Source organism: Pangasianodon hypophthalmus, chromosome 20 (genome assembly GCF_027358585.1).
Source record: "Pangasianodon hypophthalmus isolate fPanHyp1 chromosome 20, fPanHyp1.pri, whole genome shotgun sequence".
Taxonomy (NCBI): Eukaryota; Metazoa; Chordata; class Actinopteri; order Siluriformes; family Pangasiidae; genus Pangasianodon; species Pangasianodon hypophthalmus.
This window is the reverse complement of record NC_069729.1, coordinates 18,221,525-18,242,873: the sequence shown is the minus strand read 5'-3', so window position 1 is coordinate 18,242,873 and position 21,349 is coordinate 18,221,525. Positions and strand designations below refer to the sequence as shown.

Sequence of the window (21,349 nt, the reverse complement as noted above, 5' to 3'; positions counted from 1 at the left end):
AGTGTGCAGTTACGGGGTGTGTCTCGTTTCTGAAGAGTTTTGCAGTAGGACCAGACTGTTCCGACCTTAAAGATGTTTTGTAACTCATCTGAGGGAGTTTATCAGTATAATGTTTTTTTTGTTAAATGACATTTTTACTCCTCACAATGGTGTGAATGCTTTTCTTTTTTACCCCACTGTTATTGGATTGTAAATTACACACTTTGCATGAAAAAAACAATATCAGTTTCATATTGCAGTATTTAGTGACCCAATAAAATTTAGTCATAGCTAATATAATTGATTAGCTAGCAAGTCAAATTCTAGCTAATGGCAAATATTGGTTATTTACATGATATTTTACTTCTGATTAATTCATCAGCAAGCTACATACATAGCGCTGGTCATGCATACAGCCAGCAAACTTACACAGCTTGAATGATGTTTACAGGCAAAATGGCATAGTTGCCTATAACAGTTTCAGATTTAGAAGTAATAAGTTCTTTTTCACATGAAAGCATGACATTTACAATTTAAAAAAATTGACTTTAATACTAACGGAGCAACTTTTTAAAATTTATTTTTAATTGAGCAAGATTTTGATACATCTATACTTTCACGTAAGAATGATTTCGCAGTACCTTTTCCACCCCTGCTTACTACTAATTCAAAAATAACTACTACTAAATGGCTTAATATACAATACATAATAGCATATTTTGCTAAAAAAAAAAAAAGAATGGTACCAAATTAACAAATGTGCAATAATGATTTATATAACATTATATTATTATTTAAAATGTCCCCGTCAGTAAATTGTTATTGTTCATGTCATGTCCAAATATGGATCATAGGATCAAGTAATGCTGTATAACTATTTTTCATGTTATTTGATATACATGTACATCCATTTTCAATTTAAAAATTATGCACTAAGCATTACTCAAGAGCAGCACACATTTACCCAAACCTAGCTTTGTCTAGTAATGTTGCAGATATCACTTGCTGTTACTACATATTTAATGATATTACTCAGTCGTTACTGTGCTATAAAATAAAGTGCCACCAAACGTTTTTTATTTTTTAAAAAATGGTCCAATAAAATATTGTGTGCTGGTTCTCCTCTGCTGCTCTATTATGACCTTTTCACCCTGCTCTAACGATGCTCTTGCCAATAATTAGGGTGCTCAATATACCAGAATGAAATAAATGACTCTTTCTGGTCTATGGAATAGTAACTAATAAGAAAGTAATGGCTGTCCTTGGGCAAAAACAATACAGTTGTGCTCCATGCTTCTCTCCTTTTTGACAATGTGTTGGAACAAATGGGCTCTATGTCTTAACATGCTGCCACAAGTCTCCCTGTTGGCTCAACACAGAACTTTTTTCCATCTCTGTTTTCACAAAAGGGTTTCTGGGGGCTTGAATGTGAATTACGAAGGTTTTTATACATTCAAAAAAACTTTTTTTTTTTGCAGCAGTGTCTTCAGTATTTCATGATGCATAAGTAAGTAAGCCAGACTCTCTTTAATATTTTATAAACTTCAAAAATTTAAAGACAGAATAGATTTTGGTGAGGTTATAAAATATTTGCATCATTGTCACAGTGATTTTTTTTTTTCCAAGAGTACAAAGAGGCACCAAACTTAGCAGCCCTGTTCTCACAGGAGGTGCAACCAGGGAAGCTGTCCCAGGCCTGGGCCAGGCCAGAATCCCAGGAGGGTTTAGTAGTCCAGTGACGTACAAAATAAAACCATCTGAAATGTCTATTTGCTCAAACTATGATTGTCAAACACATAAGCCTCTGCATCGTTTGCACCTTGTTTGAGAAGCTAATATTACCCCTATTTTGTGAAATGGTTTGCTCTGCTGCTTTTTTGCGGTAAGAGTTTCCACACCCACTGAAATTTTTCTTGCTAATTACACACATACTGTACTGTATGTAGAGGGTTTCTGGCTGTTATCTACTTTCATTCATACAAGTTTGCTAAGATGTCACATAAGTCAGTTGCACAAAAAAGTAAAGAAAGAAATTATAGAAGCAAGCAGCAAGTAAGGGGGCCGAGCAATTTTGGCCCCAATCCTTACTGAAGGAGGAAAACCTGAAGCCATTGCAAACATCAGCAGTGTTCCCAAGGAGATATACTAAATTTGAAGGCAAAACACCATGACGTTGCTTGAAGCTTCTGTTCAACATTTTGGTCATGTAGCGAAACTGATGTTAAACACAGGTTTGATGTCAATACATAAAGCATTGCTGAGATATGCACCCACTTCCTGTTTGGCAACTGAGCTATTAAAATTTGTTTGCACAAGAAACAAGCTTTATTCAGGCTGGTATCACGATGCTATGATCCAAATTTTATGTTGAGTGCACAATTTCTAAGTGAAAGAAATTTCAAAATTTTTGTTAAATTTCAAAATGGCTGACTTTCTTTTTGGCAAATCACAAATTTGTTACATCAAGAACACTCAGCACCTTTCAGGGCATTAAAAGATTGATTAATTAGGATTTGATGAGTGATTCAAAAATTATGAGCAGTTTTACTAATTTGTGAATCATAGTGCCCACAAGAGAGGACTTCTTGGAGTCCCTTAGAACATAGTTGTTTTCTCAAGTAAGTCTTGTCTTCATTCAAGTCAATTCCCAAGTCAAGACAGGCAAGTCACAAGTCAGAACTGCTTTTCAAATTTGGTGGTCATCACCTAGACACATGTAATAACTCAATGGAAATATATGGGTATTTGAAAGATGCATAACTGTGACTATAAAAACTGACTATCAGCTCAATATCAATGAGATGAGGTGTAGACTATTTTCACTAATGGGGTCCATTTATCTCAGTTCAATCTAGCTTTGCCGTTGGATTTGCATTGTGAAACTTCAAATGCCAAACAAAAAATTTGAAGTTGTTGCTTTGGCATCTGATATTCCTGAACCAAAGGTTCTACATGTTGCAACTGTTTTGTTGCATCATCTTTGTAGGTGAAAGCTACTATCTTTGGAAGTATGGCTACCGCAGAGTGTCGCTGTCTTCAGGGAATGAGCAGCCTTTCAACTGGTTGAACGTAGGCCTTGCAAATATAGTTTGATGCTTTGCTGGTTTGCTGAAAGTTAATTGTTGGTAGAAATAATAGTCATTTTGAATCACTGGTTTTGAAAATGTATCAAGTCTTTCCAAGTCCAAGGGCTCGAGTCAGACTGGAATCACAAGTCAATGATGTCAAAGTTGAGTCTGATTATGTTGAGTCAAAAGCCAGCAAATTGGTGACTCCAGTCCAAGTCATGTGACTCAAGTCGACAACACTGTTCTGGTGACATCAAATTCATTTGCACAGTATGGACAAACCAATTGGAGAAACAAGCTTTGATGCTGTGATTGTTTGTTGATGATTGGACAAAATCTGTATGAGAAAAGTGTTTTCTGAAAACAATTCCACATGGTGGAAACTCCAATATGACAGAAATTCAAAGAAAATAATCCAAAGAATCAGAGGAAGTGTCCATGGAACATATGTCCAGATTTGCCCTATTGGTGGCACTACAGAGCTTAAGGGGTGTACACCAAAATTGCTGTCATTATTTTGGTTAAGATAGTCTGGATATTAAAATGGACTCAAATCCATTAAAAAATTGTAGCGCAATTGCCATGTTTTAGTCTTATTGTACCAAAAGCTTCTGTAACTTCAGATAAATGTATGTTTCTCTTTCTGTAACACAAAAGAGGTTGGTTGTATTTGCAAATTATCTTTTTTTCTAAGGACATCTACATTAGCAATCCAAATCATATGCAGGCAAGGTCATCACCACAGGTGAATCCATGATCACTTAAAAAAAAAAAAAAAAAAAGAATTCCAAAGGGGTCTTTGGGAAGTTAACGGTTTTAGCCTCATTAAAGGATTCTACTTAAAAGCTTTTTTTCTCTCAAAGGGAAGGAAGAAAGCTCTCTGTTGTAGGATTTACAAAGAATTATGGGTTCTCCCATGGGGATAAACCCCTCGCTGTGCTAGAGAGCAGCGTTTTATTTTTTTTTTCTAAAAGCACAGTAAAAAAAAGGTGAGGAATTGGAAATAGGAAGCAAAAAAGTTGAGTAATGCAACTAGGGAATTTAAGACTATAAAAACCAGGCAAAGGTTAAATCTACCCCTAAAGTTTTCTTCAGGTTGTTCCTTTTGATTCTTTGGTTACAATGTTGGTGGAAAACTCCTGGCCTATGAATATTGAGGTATTATTTAGGACTGGTGCTGGTATTTAACAAAGGAAAATGTATACTCATTGATATAGTGAAGTTTTCTGTTAGACATAACATTTATGGAAGGAGTCTCCAGTGTCACCACTTTAACATTCAGTAAGTTTTCTTTGGGAGAGAGAGAAAGACTTTGTGCTTTCCAGTTTCTCTGTATCATGGAAAGCTGTAATTTGTTTTTGTCTTATTAACTCTATTAGAAAGAGAGGTTGGTGAAAGAACGACTGTTTGTAGCTGCTATAACGTAAGTGATAACATGAACTAACTGCTTTCACAGTACCTATAATGTACCTATAAATGGTTAAAAAGCATGTGTCGTTCATTAATAAGTCAAAGAATGTAATCTTTGGCAAATTACTGTGGTATGAGAGGAATAACACTGTGCTTCAACATGTTTTGTCTTAAGTCCATTCACTGTACATGTACTGTAAGCATCTACTGAGACTGCGTGTAGTTGTCAGGACGGATTTTGTCAGAAATCGTAGTTCTACAAGACAATGACGTGCTAGCAAATTCCTCTATGGCAGTGCGCTATTATAAATATAAATCCCCACTATTTGTATATACTGTGTATGTGTGTGTATAATATATACATACAGTTTTTGAAGTTGATGTGTTCAAAGCAGGAAAAATGGGCAAGCATCAGGATCTGAGTGACTTTGACAGGGGCCAAATTGTGATGGCTGGACAACTGGGTCAGAGCATCTCCAAAACGGCAGGTCTTGTGGGGTGTTCCCGGTATGCCGTGGTTAGTACCTACCAAAAATGGTCCAAAGAAGGACACCTGGTGAACCAGCAACAGGGTCATGGGGGCCCAAGGCTCACTGATGCACATGGGGAGTGAAGGCTAGCTGGTGGAGGCAGTGTGATGCTCTGGGTAATGTTCTGCTGGGAAACCTTGGGTCCTGGCATTCATATGGATGTTACTTTGACATTTACCACCTTACCTAAACATTGTTGCAGACCAAGCACACCCCTTCATGGCAACGTTATTCCCTAATGGCAGTGGCCTCTTTCAGCAGGATAATGCGCCCTGCCACACTGCAAAAATTGTTCAGGAATGGTTTGAGGAACATGACAAAGAATTCAAGGTGTTGACTTGGCCAACAAATTCCCCAGATCTCAATCCGATCGAGCATCTGTGGGATGTGCTGGACAAACAAGTCCCATCCATGGAGGCCCCACCTCGCAGTACATCACTGTATATTGAGTGAGTCATTTCATATAATCATCAAACTGTATTATGCCAAATGCTCACTGACTCATTGGGATGACTGTACAGCAGCTCGATATTTCACTTGAAGGAAGCCATTAAAGCAGCAGCTGGCGTATCTTCATGAAAAAAAAAATGGCTGGAAAAACAAAGACTGCTCATTGCAGAAGTCCTGAACCACTTTTTGGGGGGGCTAGTTGAAGTGTTTTCTTATTTTGACTAAATATCAAATGACTTTTTTATTCATTTTTATTCTGTTTATTCATTCAAAATAAAGATATAACTATTATAATTTAAAATAAGTATTTAAGCTGAAAAAATAAGGTGCTAAGACAAAATGAGATGTCTTGAAATAAGACAATATCTTAATATAATGAGTTATGTCACAATAATGAGAGATAGAATAAGTCAAAATAATGAGATCTCGAAATAATTAAATATTCGGTTGAAATAACAAGAGTGTCTTGAAAATCTTGAAAAGTCAATATAATGACTTAAGCCAGAATAACAATATATTAAAACGAAATAATGAGATAATATCTTCAAATTAAGTTATTAAGTGGAAATAAGATATTAAGTAGAAATGATCAAATACAATCTTGAAATTAGTCAAATTAATAAATCAAAATTCTGATATTAAGTCAAAATAAGGAGATAATATTTTTAAATGTTAAGTCTAAATAATATAAAGTCGAAATAAGAAAATAATATCTTGAAGTTGAAATAATGTAATTCAGTCAAAATATTATAATACCTTTAAATTACGAGATATTAAGTGGAGAATAATGAGAATATATCTTGAAATAATCAGTGAAGTTGAAATAAGATCTTAAGTGAAAACAACTACATAAAGTTATTAAGTCACAATAAGATACAAAGCTGAACTTGGACTAAGTTTAACTTGTTATTTAAAGATATATTGTTATTTTTTTATTAATTTATAAAATATTAGTTGAAAGTTACTAAATATAAACTGAAATAACAACATAATATCTTGATATCCTGAAAACAATTTATTAAGATTGAAGTAATAAGTCAAAATTAATAATATAGCACTTTTTTTTAACTTTCTATTCAGGGCTTCTGCAGCTCATGCAATCACAAACTTACTTCTTATTAGCATTGCTGACTGCATTGTGTTTTCACCTGTTATTAAAATTATAAGTAGTTTTAGTAACAGAAGCAAACTTTGTCTATCATTTTTAAAATCCAAACCTTGGCTATGTTGTCAAATTCCTTCAGGTTTATATCCGAGGCTCAACTACTCTGAATCCTGTCATTTTCATTGAAAATAGGAACTCCAATATTAAGAAATCCAAAATTAGCAGGCAGCCGGATTATCTAATTACGGGACTAATAGCTTTTGAAGCGTGAATGTGAGAGATGGTGATGAAGCTCTATTCATTTTTAATGATTCAAGGATTTGTTATATCAAATCAACAGCTGCAGAAATTTGTCCAAACTGGATTTGGACAAAATTCTCCAAATATTTTCTCATTTTGCATTCTGATCTTCTGATTAAATGAACTGCAAGTCACAAAATGTTCTCACTAATAACAGCTTCAACTCTTCGGAATGTGTGCTTTAAATGTTCCCTATAAGCAGGCAATAGATTCCACTTTCCTGTCACATCGAGGCACATTTTCATTTTCACTGTTTCACTGTTAAACCCATTTAAGAGTCTGACTTTTGAATAATTCGAAGCTCTAAGGGCCCGACTGAGCCAATTGCCTGCAGTAATTTGCTGTGATCTAATGAGACAATAGGAGTCACACAGACAATCTGTTTATACAATGACAGTCTTTTTCATCACTTTCTTCACTGTTCAGGGTCAAAGCCAGGTGAGTTTTTTACCCATAAGACCACAGAATTGAAACTAATAATGTTGTATGATGCATTACGAAATCAGACCATCAGTCTGTCGAGCAGTCTGTCATATTCGTTATAGAAAAAAAATCACATGAAATACGCATGTAAAGGTGCATTTCAAAATGTTAAAGAAAATCAAAAATCAATAATAATAATAATAATAATAATAATGATAATAATAATAATAATAATATGACTTTTCTGTAAGAGATGAATGGTATGACCCATACCCTGACCCATACATTCACTCAGAATACAATAAACTGGGGTGTTCTGTTACTTTGGAAGAACTTTTCAAAAAAAAAAAAAAAACCAGCAACCTAGAGATCTGTAAAAATGTGGTTTTGTTTCCTTCAAATAAAAAGAAAAAACAAAACAACAATAAAAACCGGAGATAATAAAAAGGATGCACTTTAGAAGAGTTTCAACAACAAAGCATCCTTAATGTCATCATGAATGCGTCTCAGTCTCAGGCACTATCAGGTTTATAGCCTCTGAAGTAAGATTGTTGCGACGTAGTGCCACTTTTATCTTCATGACTCAGTGATAAAAGGCCCAGAGAAACTTTCTGCTGAATCAACAATGAAAAAGAATGGTTAAAATCAAGCTATTTATTTATTTATGAAGCCATTTGTTGGTTCCAAGGGACATGAAAACAAGAAATGTTGTCAATCTGTTCTTCATTTCAATTTGTAGCCTTACAAATTGAAATAATTTAGTTCCCCTGCAGAAAAAGCAAACTTTTGGCTCGAAGACAGCTGGTGTAAACTTTTTGTCTACACAAAATTGTGCTCAGCTATTAATTAGGAATGTTAATTACTGCAGGTTATTCATTATATTTGACACGAGCTGGTTGAAGTCTTGACCATGATATGTACTCATTTGCGTTTTAATTAAAACACTGACCACTGTAATTAATAAATGAGGTGGCAGGAAGTCAGAAAAAACAAGGTGTTTCTCCTGGGTGAGATTTTGGAAGAATAAATATACTATATTCATGAAAGTGGTTTGTGTGTGTGTGTCCTTATCAAGCTTATGAGCGCATGTGGTAATATTCGAGAAGGTTTAGCTGCAATGTTGTGAAAACATGACATATGATTTGGCTTCATAATGTTCTTAGAACGTTACTCACACAACATTCCAAATAACATTAGTGTTCCAAAAACTAAAAAAAAAAAAGAAATTCAACAATCACATGATTACTAATGACACCTTTGATACAATTGTGGGCATGCTCTTATTAACGACATCAAGGAAAATAATCAACAGTAAAGCTCATATAAGCACCCACCACCATGCTTCACTATGTGGATGGTGTTCTCAGGGTGATTTTAACAGATGTCCAGTAGTGTTCTATTTCTCTTATACCACAGAGATATATGAATGATTAAATAATTTTTTAAAAAAGCATAACTTTTAAAAAAATAATTTATTAAAGAATGTCATACTTTTTATCCATTTACAGTTACATTTAAGGTTGTGGAAGGTCCACAAGTTAGTTCCTGTCATCACTTACGTTATAGCAGCTATAAACAGTCGTTAACACTTGGCAGCATGCTGTTATAAGAAAATAATTAACAACATCAAGGAAAATAATCAACAAAGAACTTCCTGTACGCACCCACCACCATGCTTCACTGTGGGGATGGTGTTCTCAAGAAGATGAGCAGAGTCTGGTTTTAAGAGCATGTGACAGTGTTTTATTCCTCTTATCTGCCAATGATTAATAAATTTAAAAAATTTACAAAATTATTTACAGAATAACATCATACTTTTTATCCATTTCTATTTATATTTAAGGTTATGGAGTGTCCACAAGTTAGTTCATGACATCACTTATGTTATAGCAGCTATAAACAGTTGTTAACACTTGTGGGTATGCTGTTATAGGAAAACAACCAATGACATCAAGGAAGCTAATGAGCAATTAAGTTCCAATATGCCACCACCACCATGCTTCACTGTGGGAATTACTGTTCTCAAGGAGATGAGCATTGTTTGGTTTTAACAGCATAGTGTTTTAATCCTCCTATATCACAGTGATTTGCCAATGATTAAGATTAAATTTTACCAAAGAATAACAGTTTACTTTTTTTTTATCTACTTACAGTTACATTTAAGGTTGTGGAATGTCCACAAAACAAGTTATCACTCAAAACAACTATAGACATTCATTCCCTTACCAGCCTTTCTTCTTATTTAATTATTTTTTTTTACCATAAAAGTACAAAGTGCTCCATCCTGAAGATTTAAAGGAGCAGAGGCTTTAAAAAGGAAGAGAAACTTTATCCCTGAACATAGTTTATCAGGCATTCAGAGCTGTGTGAAGGTTCTGTACCATTACGTAGTAATAAAATAAAACTAGTAATAAAATTTTATAGTCAATTCTACAGTAAACAGGCAGCCAGTGGAGTGATGCTAAAACTGGTCTAATATGATCTTGTCTTGTTGTACTGAAATTGTTAATTTTATTGTTGTTGCTTATTGCACAAGTTGTATTTGTAGGAAGTCCTGTGACTAATTATCTCTGTATGAGAATTAAATATTCCATCATGTCCCCATCTGAACTCATAATGATGGCAATATGAGACAGTTTTGAGCTCGTGGAGATTTATTTATTTATTTATTTTACAAATACTGACACATGATTTCCTTTTAGTTGCTGAAATTAAGGTTTCAGTGCTGTCAGTGGAACAAAAGTAGTATGTGAAGAAACAAAGGAATTGATTTGGATTTATATTGATGTGTGATAATTGTTGGCACATGTTCAAAAACAGTGCGTGATATAACCATGGTTTTAATTTTTCACTCAAATCAAAATCTGACTATTTGATTAATTACCAATTGTGAACATTGTTGTCTAAGATAACGGCTCTCCGAGCTGTTTACAGTGTAATTCATTATGAATAATTTCCATAACAAATCAGAGATAAATAACAGGTCAGAAAGAGGCATGCTTGTTGAAATGAATTAGTGTAAATTTGCCTCCTTTTCTAAATAAAAAAAATTGTCATCTTAATGGATATAAATTTGTGATAGTATTCAGAACTCTTTTTGCTGGGACTGTTTTTCTGGCTCCAACACAGTTCCAAAAGAATCATACTTTCCTCTTGATTAAAAACAATATTATACCCAGCACTGTCTGTTATCAAGTATTCACACCCATGAATTTTTCCACATTCTGTAGTGTTACAACCCAGAACATACCTAAACAAGCAGCTCCTTGGTCTTCAAAACGCTATCAAAACAAGTCCGCAACAAAGTTTGAGAAGAGGATCAATCAAATTGCTGTTTGAAGTTTGCTATATGGAATGACGGAGTCTCTGTAAGTGTGTATAATAAGGTTCTCTGATCTTTCAAAAATTGAGTGAAGCATGGTGGTGGTAGCATGGTGTTGCAAGTTAGCCTTGGCCTCTTGGTTTTATATATATATATATATATATATATATATATAATATAATATAATATAATATAACCAGACCCTGTTTGCAGAACTTTTACAGCATTTTTTAGTTTTGCAAGTCGGCTGCCAGCGTTCACCTACCTGGAAGAGCTGACTCAAAGAGCTGTCTCATTATAAATGACACATCACTAATATAAATCATTCTGGTTTTGCAGAACATGCAGGACTCTCAGTCACCCATAGTATTGTCTCTGCTTCTTCCTACAAAAGAAAATGTTATTCTCTGTTTTATTCATGATGAACTTTTCCATCACCTGGAAATGGCTCTGATAATAACAAACACAGCAGCAAAAGCTGTCCAAGTGGCTGTGCAATTTTTATTTGTCCATGAGTGATTTTCTGTAGAAACACAACCCACACAATCTCGCACTGCTGTCTGGAATATGGCATGCTTATAATCGGACAGGGGAGACCCCCTAGGATGAAATAAAACTCACAGTAATAATCATGATAATCTCTCAGTGAGAATTCCAACTCAAAGTGACCTTCTTCTGTGGCCCCAATTACGCTGGTTTCTAGCAACTTGTCTATTTTCCACATCACTGTTGAAGTGTGTCTTTTGAAATGATACTTTGTGCGTTATTGTATGCATCATTTCATAACCAAAACCATAGAATCTAATTAAAACACTTCAAACCTTGACCTGTTATGCAAAATTTTTTTATTTCTTTCCTAATACTTGGTTATGCCTCTTCTTTCCCTAATAACAGCACCGATCCTGTCAGGTAAGGAGTTCACCAGTGTGGGTTCCTGCTCATTTTAGCTCGACTGGGTACAATTCAGCTTTTTGTGTTTCACCTGCCTTTCAAAATAACTCTGAGAGCTGATGTTTTTGCAGATAAGTCAAATTGTCCCAGGTACAGTATGGATGCACAGATGCCAATATTCTGTGCTCTCATTCCAGCATCCAATACCATGTGATGCTATGTGATGTAAGCCTTGTGTATATTTTCATGCTAATGACAGAGATACTGTTTACTATCTGATTTTGGTCTTATGGCAATTAAACAGTATCTTTAATAGAGAGTGTGCGGGTGGCAGAACAGAGTGCGCATATTAATATCAGCTGGTGTGGTCAGTAAAAATCAGCACAAGGTGCAATGAATTGCACACACACACAAGGTATTTGCAAGCGTGCAGAAAAAAGAACATCTGAGAGAAAGAGAGCAGTTCAGTTCTGCGAGCACTGAGCACTGAGACATGGGTGCTTTCTTTGTCCTCACTCGCCAGGGTCTAAACTTCATTGCTAGCAGTAAACTGCAGCAACTAACATAAACAGACCTAAATAAAACATTCCATGATGCCCCGATTGATTATACCAAGTAAGTTATTTATTTCGCTAGCAGTATTAGTATTAATATTGTATATAGCGTGTACCAGAAAACATGTATTTGGTCTGTAAAAAAGGTATCACTGAATCTCTTGAATCTTTAGAGTATCCATGTGGGACTATCGACACCAGCAGAATGTGAGTCATGAGTGTTGAAAGCTTGAAGTAGTAGAGAATCTGGATGAATCAGGCAGAACTGGAGGAGACACAGAACTAGTGCATTCGTCTAAATGAAAAACCTGTTGATACTGATATATATTTTTCTTAATTTTATGTATCTTCCTGATGATGTTTATCTGCTGTTTTTTGTAATGCCTTTTTGAGCATTACGTAGTACAACTAGCCTACACTTCCAACTGATAGCCAATAATAACAACAGGAAACCCTATAAACTCTCACAAACAGGGCCTGTGACTAATATGGTGTGTATTTTTATGTTTTGCTTGTGCGAACCATAATCATTGATACCATGCAGCGCGTTCTAGCTGAGCTCTTCTCTTTTTAAAGGCCTTGTTCATCTATTGTTCAGCATGGAGTGAATTTTCAGCCTGTTAAAACACACTCGAATGGCTTGTTTCAGATTCAAGCAAATCCAAACTCACAGCAAAGGTCAAACATGTTTGCAGATTGTGGCCATATCTCTACAAATACTATACTTTATTTACTCAAAAAAACATGCAAAACCATAAAATGGTATAGTGAAGGTGGATAATAAATTACAATATGTGCTGTTATGTAAGGGAGGTAGACATGTTGACTCAGAATTAAGAGTAAAATTAATCACAGTTTATAGTTCAAATCAACATGTAATGGTTCAAAATAAAATAAAGTAATAGTGTTAATAAGAAATTTACAGTGTGTATTTGAGAGCACAGCAATTAAATGTAAATATAAAAAGAAATATAACCTACACAGTGCTCTTTGGTAAAGCTGATAAATTACCTTATTTCCTAATATTATCTGTATTACATCCAACCTTACTGCCATATCAATGCATATCAGTCACTTTAACAGTGCATTAATCTCAGTCAACCTCATAATTTTTTAAACATTTAATATATGTAGAATAAACTTCTCCCCTACATAAGGGTTTTGGATCACACCTATATGACATGACTCAAACGCACATGTAGTAAATTTATGGCAAGGCTCTGATTGTGAAAGTAATCCAACACAAAGGATTATTCTTCTATCTAAAAGATTATTTAAACGATTACTTTGTTAGATTAAGTTAAAAATGTATTCAGATTGACCTCAATTTCCAATTCAGCTAACATTGCTACTTAGTGTACTGCTGATTCTGTGAGCAGCCATGTTTGATTTGACGTCACTTGCTGAACTCAGGGTTGAGGAGACCGTTCCGAGTTCCCGGGTAGGAATTCTGAGTTGAGGGATGTGTTCTTTGTTTTTTCCTAGTTGGAATACAACATTTTCCTAAAGGTGAGCTGCATTTTGATTTTTTTTAAATATATTTCTAATATTTTATATTTCTAATAAAATATTTTCTCTTTGTGAACATTTTTTCTGCAGAAAAAACAGTTGTCTTTTAGACTCAAAGTGAAACTGAGATTATTATCCATCTCACATGTTAAGATGCTGCAAAGATTATGACGTTAGTGTAACACTTTTAGAGACATTGAGCACCGGGGAGAAACGCAGGCATGCTGTGATTTCGATGAACCAGTCGAGAATCAGTTGTGTCAGGCGACAGTCTTTAACTAAATCATGCCAATGGCTTCCCTTGTGTAGAACAGAATAATTTATGTTGTGTCACTGTAGCCTACTATTTTCGTCCCGGTTCTCTTGATGGCCCGATCCCCCATTTATTCCCAAGAGCACTATGATGCTAACCCTCAAAATCTGAGCAGCACTTAGAGCAAAGGCGTGATAAGAGACCTTTCAGCGATGTAAAATGGACGAATTTGTTCCTTCTGTGAAATGACTCATGGCTCCTCATTAATATCCTCGCTATGCTCTGAGGCATGATCCTAGAAGCACAGCACACGCATAGATAACATATATTTCTTTATCTAATTGCTCGTGTATAATTTAGGTCATTTTCTAGCCAGGGGATATGAATCATAACACTGGGACTTTCACTAAGTCTTTTGCTTACAAAGTCAGTCCTTATATATTGCCTTTATTATTTCCTGCATGTATATAGCTTTAGCACTTAGCCTAATACATAAAGAGGGAGTTCAGTGGAATACTGAATACTCTGTGTTTATAGTACTCATTTGAATTAGGGGCGTGTCCCTATTTTCTGGTATGACCGTATATACAGTACACAGTGTTAGAAATCTAAAATAGTTAGAATATAGAACTTTATCATTGCATACAATACATTAATCATGTTACAGATAAACATCGACTGTATGTGTGAAATGTTGTGCTCACACCAGTAAATATGTGTGTTCCCACCAGCAAACAAACTCCCAGGTAGTCCCAGGTAGTCCCAGGTAGGTTTATAGATTCTGATAAGAAATGGCCATGAGCAAATTGCTAAATGCATTTTGAGTAAGGAATATGAGTATCTCTCATTATTAATAAGACAAAAAAAGTCATACAGCTTGTCACGTTACACAGAAACCAGAATTTCATGTGTTAAAAAACTTACAGCTTTACATCTGACTGTTACAAAGCTCTGACACTGGAGACTCCTTCCAAAAAATGTTAAATGAACATCACTACATCAACAATTACACACATTTTTAATCTGTTTACTACAGAAACTAAAATGTAATAAATAATATAAACATCTGACTTGGAGCTGCACTGTTAGAGAAAATTAATCAACTACTTCTGACCAATCAGACTCGAGAATTAATCAGTGGTTAAAACATGGTTTGCTTTCACTCACCGAATACTCAGGTAGGTAAATGTAGGTAAATCTGTGATTGGTCTGAGAAATTGACTGGAGAAAATAAATATTTTTGTCACTTTACTGCAAATTAACTAATCTGAACACTTTTACATGGGAATAGGATGTCTGATGTTTTTTGTTGTTGGGTAAAGTGCAACTTGCTGAACACAACATTGGTTCAATTCAATTCTTTAGTCAATTTAAAAGAAATTCAACCAGTTATTTGCTTATTCCATAAGCAAATAATGCGTTACTTACATGCAAATGCAAATTTGTAACAATGGATGCAACAAGTTATGACAGATAAGGTTAAGGTTAGGGGTGGAGTTTGCATCTTTACTTGTACGTAATCCAATGAAATCCAACCACATCACACTTGATTTTTCAAATTCATATGAATTTGTCTAAGATTGCCCTGCTATATTAAATGTCCTTTACTGCTGTCCACTGCTCCCCCGAAGCTGCACTTCTGATGATGCTCCCATGCAGAAAAAAATCCATGCAGATGCAAAAATGTGAATAAAAAAGTTAGTCAATTGGAATAACTGATAGATGACTGCAGTGCAGTTCAGTCCAGCCACAAGTACACTTGACTCCCATAACATCATTGCATTTTTCTTAGATTTTAAAGCCCAAACAGGAATACACATCAAAACAAAGACAATCCTGCTGTCACCCAAATTCAGTCCCAACCACAAATAATGCTAGCTAGCTACATTAACTGTGAGCATAGCAAGCCATGTTAATCATCCAACACCTCTGACAATCACCCATTAAGTCTTGTTAGCATGGGGTACTTTTGCTCAAATGGCAGAAAGGTCTGCTCAATACATGCTAACATCGCGATTAAAAACCATGAAGTTGAGTTATACAGGAAAATAAATTACATTTTTCAGAATTCTCCACCATTAATTTGAGCCTCTCTTGTACTTTGATGAATTGTTTCTAAGGGCAGAAGTTTCTAATAAAGCACATCAATCCAGTGCTATCTTTTATTCATTCGAATCGCTTTGTATAGCGTTTTGTGATGCAGCGAGTGCTCATAGGAAAGGACACATTTATTATCTTTGCTGTGACATGTGAAGCATTGTGTAGCTTTATTTCAGCTTCCATCCACAGAGACAGGTTTCGAACATATTACGCTCCTGTAAGTCATTTTCGCTCTTAAAAGCAAAGGAATAGCAGCTTACAAAAGATGTGATTTAATACCGTAGATGGGATTTAATGGGTTATGTCATTTCAACCTGGCTCCAAACCTATTGTGTGGCGTGGATGCATGCTAAGGGAACATGTTAGCTTAGAAAAGCTGCTTGTTCCTTGTATCTTGTACTAGGTATGTGACAAAGAGATTTCAAAAATAATGCTCCAATAGTTATGCCTGGGATTTGGTTTCATACTGAAAAATGTAAAAAGAAAAAAAAAACTGTTCTTGCATACACATTCCTTTTTCATTCTTTATTTTATTTCTTATAAATAACAAATATCCCAGGTTATCCTATAATTTCCCGGCTTCCATTTGCTCTCTTCAATGTATATTAATCTCATTGAAAATTAATTCAAAATTTGTGTCTAAATGACCCAGGTCTTTAATCCTTGCCTATGAAAGCAAGCAAAGAATATTACAAGAGGAGAGATTCTGAAAAAAACACTGTGTCCTGTCCTCAGGATTTGAGGATTATCGCTTCAGAGAAATCGACGCGTTTCCCCTGATGGACAGACTAATCTCCTTTCGTACTCACACTGACTGACGATCGGGATATGTCATCATTTCCACGCTTTCCACTTTTTTTTTTTTTTTTTTAAGTCCAGTTCCTCCTCAGACAGTGATAAAAATGTAATAAAATAAAGAATGTGAAAATGGACGAATGGAAAAAGGAACAATATGAAAAGGCAAAGTGTATTAAAGTGGAATATGTATCTAAGCGTCTGTTCTGCCCATATTATCTTAATATTTTGTGCGGTAGCATAACATTTGAGAAGATATAGCGTACTAAATTAGGGCTAGGCTACATCTAAATTACAACTAAGCTACTTTTACAGAATACCTGATTTGATTCTTGGGGCAAGAAAAATGGAGACATTTTGACATTACTGTATACAGTTGGACTGTACGTATGTGATTTTGGTCACATGTCAAAGATGTGATCGTGTGGTCACACACCTGAGAATGTTAACATAGTCCACCATATGCCCTATTTATGCTGTGCTCATCTGCTATTGGATTTAATGTAAATATGCAACATGGTTGAAAATATGTAAATGTGTTAACAATTTGCACAACTCAAGAATTACAAAAACAATAAGAAGATTAAGATTAGGGTTAGGGGCCCAGAATACTAACATAAACGATAAGCAAATTACGTAGTAATTATGTAAAAAATTACGTACTTAAAATGTTGCTATAAAAACACAAGCAAAAGACGTGAAGTTTGCCTTTGTACCTTTTCTTACAACTTCACTTGTATATAAGAAAATGAAATCCAACCACATCACCCTTGCTCCTTCAAATTCATTTGAATTTGTCCAGAAATAACATTGAGTGCTAGCTTAAACATGTTTTACAGTTATCCATTGCTCCCTCTAAGCTGCATGCACTTCTGATGATGCTCCCCTGCAGAACAAAAATTCACACAGAATGCAGATACAAAATGTGTATAAAAATGTTAATGAATTGGAGTAACTGAAGATTGCAATGCAGTTCAGATCAGCCACAGGTATACTTGCCTCTCATCACAGCATTGTGTTTTTCTTATTTTTCGAAAGCCCAAACAGGAACTAATGTCAAAGCAAAGATAGTCCTCCTGTCAACCAAATTCAGCCCCAGTTCAGATCAGTTCAAACTGATTTAGTGTCTCTGCTATTTCTTATGACTTTCTTTGTATGAAATCCAACCAAATTGCCTTTGTTAATCAAATTTGTACAAATTTCCATTCAAGTCCAAAATAATTTGTTTCTCCTAACGCTGAATATTTCTTTATTTTTATATACAGTATATACTTATACATGTAAAGCTACAATTCTTATTAGACTTGCATTTCTAACATTTGGTAGCATTGTGTAAGCCTCCATTTTTAGAGTATTTTGAAATGTTACTGCAGGAAAGTAGCAATAGTTCAGGCTAGCAGGCTAGCTAACATCAACACAAAGATTTAATTTTTTAAATAATTATGACTTTGCAGAATCCTGTGAATAATCGTGTGAATCGTGTGAATGCAGCATTAGTACTTTAGTACAGTACTACGCAGTTTTAGCAGTTAACTGAATTTTTTGGAATATATAGTCATTGTCATAAATCTGTAAACAGATATATAATGCAAACTCACTTTTTATGCTTCTTGTGATGTTTGTGAATCATCACACATTTAGGTAGCTGCTTTATAACCTCCTTATACTCCAAATGTGTTGATTAATTTTTTTTAATAACATCAGCTCCGAAAGTAGTTTCAGCTACAAATTTTATAATAATGCAATCGTTTGAATATGTTATTGTTTCTATAGTAACAATTTACACATATACATGTACGCAGGACGTGTATGATGAACTTTCAACATAATCTAAAGCTAATAATAAACGGATTAAAAAATGTGTTGTCATTTAACAAAGAAAAATGGGTAATTGTTGATATAGTTGATAAGTTTTCTATAAGCAGATGTTTATTTGATATTTATGTAAGACGTCTACAGTGTCAAAATTCAAGAGAGCTGTTATATAGCTGTTATAATGGAAGTCATAGCAAGAACTATTTTTCTTACAGATGTCCCACAACTTGAACTGTACCTATAGACGGATAAAAAGTATGATGTGTGAGTCATTAATAAAGTAAAAAACTGTAATTATTGGCAAATTGCTGTGGAATAAGCAGAGTAAAACATTTTGGGATGTTCTGTTATAGGAAAATAATCAGCTTGAGGCGGTAATTGTAAATCTGCTTCATCACATCACTCCGTTGCTGATTATATTCCAATAACTGCACGACATGGTGTGTTAGTTTTAGCAGATTGTAGCTAGAACTTGCAGAAGACTTGTTTGGATTTGGCCCGTAAAAAGAAATAATAATGATATACAGTGAGAAGCAGTTTGAACTTTTGCTTTATAAATGTAGCACAGAATTACATGAACTGTGGCTCACAATTGCAACGGGAACGTTTTTAAAGATCAATTAGGATTAATAATTAATAATGTATTATGAGGATTGTACTCATGACATCTCCCAGTGAGCACAAAGAGGATTAAAAGACATGAAAAAGACGTGTTGATGGAAGATCTACATTTACAGATCGACATTTTTAAATGTTTTTTTTGAAGGTGACTTTTTTAATACTAGCCAAAATACTGACTAATCGAAGACACAGGGGTCAAAACAACTCTAGTAAAAATTTCAGCTTGTTCCGACCCCGAGCTGGACAAACTGGTAGCATGTCTTTGCCACCTGGTGAGTGTTGGTAGTTGGTGCTACTAATACTACATCGGAGACAAGTTATTTTTAAGAAGATGACCCCACACTATAAGGCAATTAGAAACTCTCAAATGTTTATTAATCACTTTAGTCAAGTAAGGAATAAGGAAGCTGGGAAAGCTAGTCGTTTGAGCAGCGTGGCCTGTGTTCTGGCAACTCGTCGCTGGTCAGATCAAGCTGGATTTTTCACTAATTTCTTATACGAGCCAAAATACAGGCTAATGAGAATCACATTTTCAGACTCTAAAATAAGGTGAACCATGCAGGACCTGCTAAAAATAGACTAATAATGTCATCTTTTTTGGGCCAGATTTAAGGCAGGGTAGACTGGCTCTCAGTAATGAATGGCCATGAATCTGATTAACAGTTTGTTCATTAATTAAAATCTCAGTTACATTTTTGTTTGGTTATTTTTAACAGAGAAATGTCTTCACATTTTGGGAGTCCACCTGTGGCACAAGGCGCATTTTTGATACTATTAAAGTATCAAAAAGAGGTGTAGTATGGGATTGGGGATTAAACAGGGCGTTTAATAGTACACTAACTGATGGAAGGTAGTATAGTGACGTATGTATATATATAATTAGTGTATTAGTGTAGTAGTATGCGGGGATGAGCAGAGCAGAGCAGAGCGCGCGCGCTGGAGAGAGTGTGTGTGTGAGAGAGAGAGAGAGAGAGAGAGAGAGGTGTGACTGTGAGTTTCCCCACAGTTGCCTTCATGGAGCTGAAGCGCAATGCCGGAGTGATGTAGAGGAGAAATGACATGGTGTCCTTGCGCCAGCTCCGACTTCCACATTTGCGCTCAGCCATCCATCGCTCTTCTCCTCCATCTCCTCCTTCTCTTTCTTCTTTTTCTCACTTGCTGTGGTGCCAAAGCCGCAATCAGGACCTCCTTCATGCCTGAACGAGGACATCAGCTTCCAGAAAAGAGTTGCTTTGCAGACGGACATCTCGTTTTTTTTTTCCACCCTCGCCTCAGTGCTTCCGCGCTTACTTCACGTGAGTACGACAAGTCCGACGTTTCCCTTCGTTCCTGCCGCTGCGCGTGCTCGCTAGGCAAACTGCTAGACAAACTGCTAGGCTATGAGAATACTTGTAGCTTGTAGTTCTTAATGCGCGTGGAATTCACGTGCCACTTCTTAACAGCAGAAGTACAGGCTGACATCTCGTCTTTGCAGCTGAACATGTCGTTTCATTTCCGCTATTTAAATCAGAGGCACGTGCATTTCCTGGCTTTTCATTCCCACGAGCACAGTGACAGTGTTTGTGTTCTCATTTCAGTAGCTAGTATAGGTCTGCATCATGACTCAACAGGTATCAGGTATCTCCAAGTACTACAGGTTCTGCTCATTCATCAAAACACACTTTTTTCTTACAATATTCCACATTTCCAAACCTTATTTCCACATGAGCATGGATCAACTGGTCATGACAGAACAAAAAAAACTCTTCTCTTTATAATCATAATATTGTTATAATATTGTGTAATGATATTGCACTTATTTCACCAAAGTTCTTGTCCTAAATGACACCATCTTTATATAGAGTTCATTAATCAGAGAGTTTTAGTCATGGACTTTTCTAACCAGGTCAGTCTTTTCCCTATACTTACATGCAGTAAATATATATAGAACAATAATAGTACAGTGCAATGACATTGAAAACATGACAATGATAACAGCTTAGCTACTACTAAGCACTAAATGCAAGAGAGGAACAATAGGTTCTTGAAACTCCAGACTGAATCGGATAACCTAAAATCTAGGGGATGGTGTTCAGAAGTGTGCAAATGCACGGTCCTCCTTCTGCTTTGACCTAGTCCTTCAGATAGCCATGTGTCCTTGCTTAAAAGACCTAAGAGACCTCACATTATTACAAAGGCACAGCAAATGAAAAATATCTTCAGCCCTTATAATGTAATGTACAAT

General features: G+C 35.4%; 1 protein-coding gene across 3 annotated transcripts in view; it reads left to right on the top strand.

The window, feature by feature from the left end:
- Nucleotides 1-20,043: 20,043 nt before the first annotated feature.
- LOC113537988 (potassium voltage-gated channel subfamily D member 3) overlaps nucleotides 20,044-21,349 on the top strand; it is a 97,782-nt gene continuing 96,476 nt past the window's right edge. For all 3 annotated transcript variants that reach the window (XM_026932772.3, XM_026932771.3, XM_053227167.1), the window contains exon 1: nucleotides 20,044-20,420. The gene's annotated coding sequence lies outside the window, so the exon portion shown is untranslated. The remainder of the gene's footprint in view (nucleotides 20,421-21,349) is intronic.